The sequence below is a fragment of the Papaver somniferum genome, chromosome 2, assembly GCF_003573695.1.
Source record: "Papaver somniferum cultivar HN1 chromosome 2, ASM357369v1, whole genome shotgun sequence".
Lineage (NCBI taxonomy): Eukaryota > Viridiplantae > Streptophyta > Magnoliopsida > Ranunculales > Papaveraceae > Papaver > Papaver somniferum.
In genome coordinates, this window is record NC_039359.1 from 31,720,065 (window position 1) to 31,730,673 (window position 10,609).

A 10,609-nucleotide genomic window follows, 5' to 3' on the forward strand; every position below is an offset into this window, starting at 1 on the left:
GCTGATAACGTGTTGCAGTAAATCATCGAGAACAAGACAAAGAGGCAAAGGAGGAGAAGGATTTCTTATTGATCATAGAGTACACTTGTTACATGGGTACAATATACTTTATATACATGGAAAAGGTGAAACCCAAAAGACTTCCGTTTTGGACCGCACATCCATGGACATGGGCCCTTTAACAAGTAATAATTTTTATATTTTTTGAATAGCAAAAAGAGCTCTATAAATGGGTCCGGTTAATGAAATAAAGATTATAGAAATCATATATTAATTATTAAATAATATTTTTTAAATAAGTAAAGTAATATTTTCAAGATTTTAATTACATTTTCTTTGTTTTTTAATTAATTATCAATTACTAACCATGAAACAATATTTTTTTAATAAGGAAAATAATCCGTAAGGATTTTGTTTACATTTTTTATGTATTTTTAATTATAGAAAAAAACAAATTAAGAAAAATGATTTTTGGAAACCACATTTCTTTTGTATCAGCGCATTTTTTTTAATTTCGTATTAGCTTTATTCAAACAGTAATTTTTGTTCCAAATCATTCATACAAATTACTAAAAAAATCTAATTGATGTGCAGGACCACCAACGAAGATTTGCGGAAAAGAGATTCATGACCGGGCCAATCAAGTTTTGCAGAATAGAGATCTATGACCGGGCTAATCAGGTTTGTTTTGAAATTTTATTTTTTTCTCGATTTAATTGATAGTTTGGGATGTAATTAGGAAAATAACGTTTTTTGTGTTTGTAAATGGACAATGGACACTGGACACTTGATGATCATTCGATCAAATTTTTTCATCACGTGATGATCATTCAATCCATTTTCTCATCACGTGATGATCATTAGATTTTTTTTATTATTATCATGATGGAATCGTGATTTGATATATTATTTGCATGTTACGAGATTTTTAAGATTTTGTTATGGGAGGCAAGAAAAAGATTTTTAAGATTTAGTTATGGTGGGGCCAGAATCAACCAGAAGCGAGAATCAACCAGAAGTCAGAATTAACGTGGAGCTCCGGTGACTGAGAATGCACCAAAAAACTCTGTTATTATATAGAGAATGTCTAAGTTCATGTACACAACCGATTTTAGAAAGTAACCCACTCAAGTACGCAAACGGGTACACATTGAGTAGCCGGACTTGAGTTTGGTTACGCCAATACGCGTACGGGTGCGCATACTTCAACACATTCCAAACTCCAACAGATTTTCACGGACGTGAACTTTCCGCCGGTATGCGTACGGGTACGCATACTTTCCCAGACATCATTAACCACCAGTACGCGTACGGGTATGCATACTTCATGTTCCCGGTTTTGGACTTGTACACTAATGTGATTAACACAATATGCTTATATCCAAACATGGTTACATGATTCTAAACTCTTTATTTCAATCCTTGAAACTTTCTTAGAGGACGTTATATAGTTGTTGTTCACAAACTAATTTTCGTCAAAGTGATTTTAAAGTTATTAAAATTATCATAGTGAAATATTCCAAGACAACACCAAATGATAGTATCACACAAACCATGTAAGATGTGACTCGATAATTTTCATATGATCTTATTCGGACTTTCGTCATGAATGTAAGATGAATTCGACCGAAGCTAAAGCTTGCTAACACATATTCCGAGAAATATATAAGCGAGATTAACTCATCTCGAAATATCAAATGTGTATAATAGAAAACTATATCGTAACACGAATTATGTCTCAATATAGGAGTGTTTGTGGGTGCAAACCGTTTCTGCTGATTTTGGTAAATTCGCGTGTGTGGGTGAGAAACGAATCTAGACCCGAAACAATGTACTTCACGGGAGTACTTTTGATTCGAGAGATCAATCTGTACAATCCTGGCCCAAACCAAGAAATGGCTGTTCCAGGATTGCTTCGGTCACAAAGTGAAGGAGAAGGGTTGGTCTTAGGGAGGGAAGCGAATAAAGTGTTTAGACCAGAATAGTTGATTCTGAAGGTGTGGTTTTTTATGACTTGTCTGAAAGTAGAACTAGCGAGCAGAATGAAAAGCTACCAGGTGATTTCTAGATACTGTGTTGTTGCCGACCAAAACTTGTTGTTTGGTGAAAATAGGTGAAGCCTATTTATACAAGTCATATTGAAACGTACCCTGGTCTCGTAGGAAGTGGAAAAAATTGAGTGGTGGAAGAATAGAGTAACGTGTAACAGTCAGACATTATGCTTCCATGATGAAGGAAGTGAATTCGTGTAACCGTCACATATTACGCTTCCATGGTGAAAGAAATGAATTGTTTACAACATTACTTTTACCACCAATAATTGTCCTACTTCATGACACTTTCTTGTAACAGGCGCATTGCACGCCGCACGCTGTAAACTTCCAGACCAATACCCTGATGAACATCCCCCAGTTTGTGACATGTTTGATGTCTCGAGTGTTTTCGTGGAAAACATGTAGCACTTTGCTACGTGGGGTAAGTCAAAGTCAAGGGACTTACCGCAGGAAAATAGCATGTAAGTCTATTAGGCTCGTTTTGGCAAGTCACCTAAAACTTCCCACAAGTTTGTAAGTTCGGTGGCGATGGCTGAGATCGCATCTCATGAAGGAGGGTAGCCGTTGATTATGGATACCTTTTATTGGCACCAGATAATGGCGTAGTGGCGTTTTTGTGTACGCCAATATCAATGTAACATGGCTGGCATGGCTCGTGCATGCCAGTGGCACATTGATGCAAGTGTCGCCTGGCGTAGCCATGAACACTAGATTTAGGCAGCTGGTCGCCTGAAACTCCCACAAGTCTATCAGTTTGGTGGCAAGCTTGGATGGCCGAGATTGCATCTCATGAGGAAGGATGACCATTGATTATGGCCGCATCTTGTTGTATAGCGGAGTGGCACCATTAGCATAGCGGCATGCTAGTGGCATGCCAGTGGCGTAGCCGTGGCATAGTAGTATTCCAATGGCGTAGCCGTGGCATGGAGGCGTTCCAGTATCCCTGGCATAGAGGTGTTCCAATAGCCGTGGAATAGCGGCTTGCCAGTGGCGTTGCAGCACGAACAAAGCTAAGATTTGGCTATGTGGTCAAAGCTAGGGTTTGGCGCCATGTCCAATGCTAGGGTTTGGCGCCATGGTGTTGGACCCACATGTTGCGTGGAAACATTGGACATGTTGCCACATCAATCCCATTGCTCTAGGAAACGTTATTTGGCTTTGGTATAAACTTGCCCAAATTAGGGTTTGGCATGTCGAAACCCTAATTGGTGCGTGTGGCATGCAGCCGCGACATGGCGATACTTTTGTGGGAATGGATCCAAGGCTATTCCAAAGGAAGCAAGGCCGTAGTGTGGAAACGTCCACAGGAGTAGGGATTGCCGTGTGGTGGCTATTATGACAGGTTGCCACGAAGTGGCATGTTACCGCGATAGAGTGGAATGTTGGCATGTTACCACGGTAGAGTGGCATGTTGGCATGCCGATCAATTTGTTGTCGTGGAAGGGCGCGTTTGGATTGCCAGATAGTATGGTGGCGCGACATGGTGCGTTAGGACTTTAATGTATGTTGGAAAGTTTAGAGCAACTTGATTGGCCACGAAAAGGGGGGCGGCCAAACATAAGGCGCAGATACACTTCTGGCGAGAGTGTGGCGGATTTAGAGTGACCTGATTGGTCGAGGGAAATAGGGCGTATTAGGATGGGGCGTGGCCAATGGCAAGTAGCGCCAGCTAGCCTAAAGCATGGCCACGCCTCCCTTTGCTGCTGTAGTTCCCTGTTTTTCTGATTCTGGGGGAGGTTTTGCACCTGCTAATCCATGGCGGATTAATTACCTAGTTTTCCTAGGCCTAAGTTTGACAAGAAAGGTCTGGTATACTGCGCGAGGCGCGAAACCCTAACTTATGCAAGTTAGTCAGGACAATTGATTGAATTCTATGTGTTGACACATAGTTCTTTTAAGTTCATTGCCAGAGAGCAGCATGCTTTTCTGATTGAATACCTTATGCAAAGATCTTATCCTTTATATTTGGAGATTCGTGCTACTCTGCTGCGAGTGAACGCAAATCGTTATGCCATATCAACATTAAGGGTTCAGCCGGAGAACATAGCATAGAAGGCATTCAAAGGAACTTAAATATAGGCAAGGCGCCGAAATTTACAGGACATATGGGATGGTTGCTACATTCGCCAGTCTGGATAAATTTCATGTAGATATATTGAATGGCTCAATATATATGTCGGTTGAGAGGTTAGCACTCACGTCACCGTTTCCTTGTAGAGTGACGTCACATCAGATGCAAGGTTTTATGATTTTAACCCTAAGCTAAAAACCACCATCAACATTAAGTCTCCTTCTTAGCACGTAACAGTGGCATTTTTGCGAGGTAATCATAAGATGGTGATAGACAAGAGTAAAATCGAAAGGGAAAGACGGGAAGAGATTGCCGAGGAAATTCAACTAACCTTTAGCGGAAGGCATGAGGAATCCGTAATCCATGTGTTGGCGGCTCTGCGTAGTTCGGCTTGTCCATGGGGTATTGGCATCAGCTTTGCAGCTTTGGCTATTGATCGGCAGAGGTGACATTGCAACTTGGTCCGCGGAACAGGGGATGGTTGGCTAGGAAAGGTAGATGGCGCCGTTGGATTTAAATGATGGACGACGCTGCTTTCTTGGCTACATCCATGGAATGGTGCTGCTGGCTAGATCCGCGGAGCAGCGCTGTTGGCTAGGTCCGTGGAGCAGGGCTGTTGGCTAGGTCCATGAAGCGGTGGATGGCATTTGGCTGGCTAGATCACGGAGAAGCGTAGATGGCACGACTGTATACTGATTCGTGGAACGGTGGATGACGCTGCTTTGAACGGCTAAGATGGCGCTTCCTTGGCTAATGGAGATGGTGCTGCTTTGAACGGCCAAGATGGCGCTTCCTTGGCTGGTGGAGATGGCGCTGCTTTGAACAGCCAAGATGGCGCTAGCTAGGTCATGGAATGGTGGAAACTGGCTTCAGTCCATGGAATGGTGGAAACTGGATTCAGTCCATGAAATGGTGAAAATATGGCGCTGGAACTTTAGCTACGAAACGGTGAGTGCTGGAACTTTGGCTACCAAACGGTGATGATGGCACTGGAAATTTGGCTACCAAGCGGTGATGATAGCGCTGCAACTTTGGCTTCAAATGTTGATGGTGGCGCTGATGGCTTCAGTACGTGGAACAGTGGAAATGACACTTGGAAGGCTTGCTAGCTGGATCACGGAATGCTGGAGCGTTGGCGCTAACTTAACCATAGAGTGCTAGAGCCATGGAGAGTTGGCTTGACCACCGAGTGCTGGAGCCATGGAGAGTTGGCTTGATGATAGACACATTTTTGTGTCCGATTTGTCTCGATTCTATATATTGTTAGGGATCATTTTGTACTTATTATGGTGTTTTATTTATTTGTAGGTATTTTTGGCTAATAAACATTTTTGGAAAAAATTGTCTCGAAAAGTTGTCGGAAAGCACCCGGAGGACATTTGCTATTCGGAATCTCACTTTGGATAAGGGGTAACCTAATTACTAAGGGGAATCCCATTTCCAGGAAGTTGTTAATCGCACCCCTACTCTGGATAAGGGGCAACCATCTTCAACATTCAAAACCCAGGATTTTGGCGGGGAAAAAGTGCAGTTAAAGAACAGTTTTGGCAATCGTGATTTGGAGGAGTTTGAGGTCGATTAGACCTCTGATTTTCATAGGATAGACTCCTTATGGGTCTAGGAATCTGATATGGGTGTTTAAATCGATTAGACTGGGCTCAATCGACGGTTTTTGCTCACAACAAAAAATATGGAAAGTCACGTGTGTGACCTATTGTAGGGAATTTTAGAGAGATTAAAACGTTGTAAACCTTCCCAAAGATTTGTATCTATCTAAGGAAGAGTTTAGAATAAAAAGGAAAGCTCAGAAACGCGTAGAAATCCTAAAACAAGAAATTGCCGCAACTTGGCCGTGAAGAGAAGGAAAGAGATTCTGGAAGATTTGGGAGAGATTTAATCGGTATTTTTGATATAAATAGATGTCTTGGGTCATATAGAAGAGGTGTCGAGAGTTTGGGAACCTAAGGAGAGCCAGAGAAGAAGAAATCAGAGCTTTACGAAACTCTGTTTCTGCTGCTGCTGCTGCTAAAAAAGAAGAACATTGACGCTCGGTAAACAGTCGCAGAACAGTGTCGTTGTTTAACAGCTGAAGAACATTAAGCCTGTTCAGGGCAGTCTTATTCTAGGGTCTTAAAATCAGCGACAAAGCAACAGTTTTTCTATAACAGTTCCATTGTAACAGCTGTTTTGCAGCACCAATACACTGTTGCAAACAGTCTGTGTTATTACTTTTCACTCTTTTAATCATCTTTTGAGCGACAAACACATATTTTGAGATCATGATTAATATGAGGAGCTAAACCCCATTCCTGAGGCGATAGAGGAAGCTATTTTTCCAACAAAAAGTGGTATATTCTATTTTATCTTTTTATTTGCAATAATTATATGATTATTTGCCTTGAACTATTGTTGAATATGATTTTTATTTGAGTGATTGTGATCTATTTTGATGGAGTATGCTTAGTTTTAAGACTTTTGATGCTTCATACTTGGTATTTACAATTATCACTTTTGAAAATCTACTTGTTGCAATATTTTAGAATCAAATTAAACAAGAAAATTGCATAAATATAAGTATTGGTTTAATCACTTTGAACTTGGAAAATAGTGGAATCACTTTGGGACATTATTTTTTATTTTATTTTATTACCCTACGGAAGGGTACTTTAAATATAAACTGTTTGCAGATAAGGAGGACAATTACGATATTGTCTCTGCACCTTGGGTTCGTACACTAGACATCGGAGTCAGTGGCCCGAGTCGACTACAACCGATTCATCTCCCGTCTGGAACGGGAGGTAAGATTCTAAACACTCGCGAATCCCCTGTCAGCGAGTTACTGGACTCCTTCGTATGCATATATGTTGAGGACTGAATACAAACATTTATTTTTCTACTAAAGGGGAAGGCCTGGCCATATAAGATAAGGGTTCGGATTTCATCACCGTTCTCTTCTTGCCCGCTTTAGGAATACCGATAGGGTAACGAGCTTAACAGGAAAGTCATTCGAAAAATATTGGTTACTCTTTTAAGCATACTTCGAAGTTCTTGACGGTTTTTGTAAGTTGAATGCGTGACTGCGCCGCCTTGTAATACCGGTGAGGCCTTGGGTATCAAAGCTCCACCGAGATTCCCTCGCCTCTATTCAACTTACGTTAACTCGGATTGATTCCAGAGGGTTTTGCTTAAATTGTAACGAATTACCGTTCGAAGGATTAGAAGCTGGTCTAGAAACAATCTAAGTGGAGCCATCATGCTTTTTGTTTGCTAGAAATCAATAGGTTTGATTTGGTTGAGTCGGCCTTGATCTATGTTTGCTTACCCTTCCAATTTAGAAAACTCTATTGTATGCCTGAACGTAAAAGAGACGCACTAGTTAGATTTGTTAAAGAGAAACCTAGTAGTTCGAAGTGTCTCGATTACCTTAATCTAGAAAGTCCGGCTTTTGAATAGTCTGTTTTTGAACGTTCTTTGACTGAGGAGAGAATCCCTGTTGCTCCGATAGCGCCAGAAATGGCAACTTTGAAAGCTTTGTTGAATCCAACTAGGACTACACGTCCTTCCTGTATTAAGTTAGCTGAAACGGAGGCACCCTATGAACTGAAACCTAGGACCTTACTGATGCTCCAAATCTTTTTAGGGAAAGAAAATGAAAATTCTTATTACCATGTTAGGTATTTTGAGGAAACTTGTAGTACTCTAAGAATTAGAGGCTGAGATGATGATGCTTTGAAACTTAGGTTATTCCCATTTTCCCTGAAAGATAAGGCCAAGTCGTGGCTGTATATTTTGGACTCCGAGTCAATTGATACATATGAACAACTTACATCTGCCTTTTTCAATAAGTTCTTCCCTTGGAACAAAACATCGTCTATTAGGACGCAAATATGCACATTTTCACAACAAGAGGGAGAATCTTTATATAGGTATTTGGAAAGGTTCAATGATTTATTATCCCAGTGTCCTCATCATGGTTTAGAAAAGGTTAGGCTAGTTCAGATCCTTTATGAGGGTTTAGATTATTCCACAACGACCATGGTTGAGTCTCTATGCACTGGTGGATTTGAAAACCAAACTGTTGATGCGGCGATGGAATTTTTTAATGAAATCGCTGAAAAAACCTAGCAATGAGAAAATAGTGGGGCACCCCAGAAAACAATTCTTTTAAGTAGAGGCAACGTTAATAGGGTAGAAGGAGGTTATGAATCACATGCCAAAATTGCTGCTATAGCAAAAAGGTTAGAAGCCTTAGAAGTAGGCCAGACTAGTGGTAGAGTGGAGCCTTTTTGGTAAGGCCAGAATATTGAAGAACAGGCCAATGCTCTTTATAATAACACTAGATTTGATAACCGTCAAAAGATTGACCCATATTTAGAAACCTATAATCCTGGTTGGAGAAACCATCCGAAGCTTTCATGGTCTAAGGGCCAAAGTCAAGGTCAGTTTACTAATTCTAATGCGCCCCCAGGTTTTGGATATACTAAGAATCCTTCAGGACTAGCTCAGTTTCAAAATCAGTCAGATAAGAAAATCCTAAGTTTAGAGGAATCTCTCGCCTTGTTAACTCAGCAAACTGCAAAATTCCAGTTATCCGTAGAACAGAGTCTACAAGCTAGTAACAGGATAGGACAAGAAAATAGTCAGGCTATTTCCGAGTTAAAAACCCAGGTTGGTCTGATAAGTGATTCTTTGAGAGAAAAAGGTAAGTTTCCTAGTCAAACACAACCCAACCCTAGAGGAGTTCATGAATTAGGTGCAAAACCATCGAATCAATTGAATGTTGTTAGAACCCTTAGAAGTGGTAGAGTTGTAGACAATAAGGTAACCATGCCCGATAGTGAACATACTGTAGTTCACCCCTCAGGATCTCACCTCTCAGGACCAGTAGCTGAAGAGACTGATAAAGTTTCTGATGATGTGAATTCGGTTCCTGAAAGGTCTGATTTTAGGCCTAGAGCCCCATTTCCTCAGCTATTAGTACCAACAAAGAAGGAATCGAACTTTAATGACATAGTGGAGGTTTTTAAGCAAGTTACCATAAACCTTCCCTTATTAGATGCAATTAGGCAAATTCCTGCTTATGCCAAGTTCCTTAAGGATATGTGTACGCGAAAGCGAAAACTTAGCGTCCATAAGAAAGCCTTTTTAGCTAGTCACGTAAGTTCAATCATTCAGAACACCACAACTCCAAAGTACAAAGACCCAGGTTCTCCTACCATTGCTTGCACAATAGGTAACTTCCGGGTAGAAAAAGCTTTACTTGACTTAGGAGCCAGTGTGAACTTACTGCCATTCCATGTATACTTACAGCTAGGACTTGGTGAAATGAAACCTACTCAGATGACACTGCAGTTAGCTGATAGGTCTGTTAAAATCCCTCGAGGTGTTATCGAGGATGTTCTTATTGAGGTCGACAAGTTTATTTATCCAGTGGATTTCGTGGTCCTAGATACCCAACCTGTCCCTGACCCAGAGAACCAGATACCTGTGATTTTAGGTCGCCCATTTTTAGCTACGTCTAATGCGATCATTAACTGTCGAAATGGTGTGATGAGTTTATCTTTTGGTAATATGACTATGGAGATGAACATTTTTAATGTCAGTAAGCAACCTCATGAGCTAGATGACACATGTGTTGAGGAGGTGAACATGATAGAAGCCTTAGTTCAGGAGTCATTACCAAACATCTTGTCTGAAGACCCATTAGAAAGTTGTCTATCCCATTTTGGTTTAGATTTTGACGACGATAGCACTATTGAACAGGTGAATGCTCTATTAGATTCTACCCCTGTGTTAGACACTGATAGATGGAAAGCTAGGTTCGAACCGTTACCAGTTTCTGAGACTACCCTAATTCCTTCTTTAGAAGAGCCCCCAAAGTTGGACCTTAAACCACTACCCGATACTCTAAAGTATGTGTTTTTAGGCCCATCTGAGACTTTACCTGTGATTGTAGCTTCCAATTTGGATAGTGATCAGGAAAGTAGGCTAGTAAATGTACTTCAAGACAATAAGGAAGCTTTAGGGTGGACTATAGCAGACATTAAGGGTATAAGTCCTACTGTGTGTATGCATCAGATTCATTTAGAGGAAGACTCCAAACCTTCTAGGGAGATGCAACGTCGACTGAACCCTAACATGAAAGAGGTAGTTCGAAAAGAGGTGCTTAAGTTGTTAGATGCGGGTATTATTTACCCAATTTCAGACAGTAAGTGGGTCAGCCCTGTTCAGGTTGTCCCCAAGAAATCAGGTATCACTGTAGTCCAGAATGATAATAATGAATTAATCCCAACCCGAGTGACCACGGGATGGCGTGTGTGTATTGACTATAGGAAATTGAACAAGGTCACAAGGAAGGATCACTTTCCCCTTCCTTTTATCGACCAAATGCTAGAGCGATTAGCTGGACATAGTCACTATTGCTTCTTAGATGGCTACTCCGGTTATAATCAGATCGTTATTGCCCCAGAAGACCAAGAGAAAA

At 40.9% G+C, this 10,609-nt stretch overlaps 1 pseudogene; it reads right to left on the reverse strand.

The window, feature by feature from the left end:
* Window positions 1–8,002: 8,002 nt before the first annotated feature.
* On the reverse strand, window positions 8,003–8,102 carry LOC113354664 (annotated as a pseudogene).
* Window positions 8,103–10,609: the final 2,507 nt, after the last annotated feature.